This window comes from Amphimedon queenslandica, unplaced genomic scaffold (genome assembly GCF_000090795.2).
Source record: "Amphimedon queenslandica unplaced genomic scaffold, v1.1 AMPQUscaffold_9695, whole genome shotgun sequence".
NCBI classification, from domain to species: domain Eukaryota; kingdom Metazoa; phylum Porifera; class Demospongiae; order Haplosclerida; family Niphatidae; genus Amphimedon; species Amphimedon queenslandica.
Window position 1 is genome coordinate 1 of NW_003550033.1, and position 1,351 is coordinate 1,351.

General features: G+C 26.5%; 1 long non-coding RNA gene across 1 annotated transcript; it reads left to right on the forward strand.

Moving 5' to 3' along the window:
• The first annotated feature begins 1,093 nt into the window (after positions 1-1,093).
• Positions 1,094-1,291, forward strand: LOC109590665 (uncharacterized). Its single transcript, XR_002189434.1, has 2 exons — positions 1,094-1,212; positions 1,253-1,291. It is a non-coding gene; the product is annotated as an uncharacterized LOC109590665 (long non-coding RNA).
• The last annotated feature ends 60 nt before the right edge of the window (positions 1,292-1,351 follow it).

Genomic DNA, 1,351 nt, shown 5'->3' on the forward strand with positions numbered 1-1,351 from the left:
AGATAGAAAGGACAATGAATACGCATGTAAACAATCATCTCAAATTAAAATAGATTAGTACTTACTGTCTATTGTGTTATAAAGAAGAGTTTGTATATCACAGATGAATGAAGGAAATTAAAAAATTAAAGATAGAAAGGACAATAAATACGCATGTAAACAATCATCTCAAATTAAAATAGATTAGTACTTACTGACTATTGTGTTAAAAAGAAGAGTTTGTGTATCACAGATGAATGAAGGAAATTAAAGATAGAAAGGACAATGAATACGCATGTAAACAATCATCTCAAATTAAAATAGATTAGTACTTACTGTCTATTGTGTTATAAAGAAGAGTTTGTATATCACAGATGAATGAAGGAAATTAAAAAATTAAAGATAGAAAGGACAATAAATACGCATGTAAACAATCATCTCAAATTAAAATAGATTAGTACTTACTGACTATTGTGTTAAAAAGAAGAGTTTGTGTATCACAGATGAATGAAGGAAATTAAAGATAGAAAGGACAATAAATACACATGTAAACAATCATCTCAAATTAAATAGATTAGTACTCACTGACTATTGTGTTAAAAAGAAGAGTTTGTGTATCACAGATGAACAAAGGAAATTAAAGATGGGAAAGACAATAAATACACATGTAAACAAGCATCTTAATTAAAATAGATTAGTACTTACCAACTATTGTGTTAAAAAGAAGAGTTTGTATATCACAGATGAATGAAGGAAATAAAAGATAGAAAGTACAATAGAAACACATGTAAACAAGCATCTCAAATTAAAATAGATTAGTACTTACATACTATTGTGTTGCAAAGAAGAGTTTGTGTATCACAGATGAACGAAGGCAATTAAAAATAGAAAGGACAACAAATACACATGTAAAGAATCATCTCAAATTAAAATAGATTAGTACTTACATACTATTGTGTTGCAAAGAAGAGTTTGTGTATCACAGATGAACGAAGGCAATTAAAAATAGAAAGGACAACAAATACACATGTAAAGAATCATCTCAAATTAAAATAGATTAGTACTTACTTCCTATTATGTTGCAAAGAAGAGTTTGTGTTTTTATTATTATTATTATTATTATTAATAAACTTTACAATACATACTATAAAATGTGACAAAAAGAAAAGAAACAAAAAAAGAGATGTATCGAAGGCAAACACAGTAACAAGACTGGCCACCTAAAATTACATAGTAAATAATAATGCTAGAACATAAATAAATACATGAACAGAAAAACATTTAGACACAATTGAAACAAGGACAACAAAAATGAAATGAACAAATTAAAGAAGAATCAAAGTTATTTACAAAGTAATCAGTAAAAAGTGTG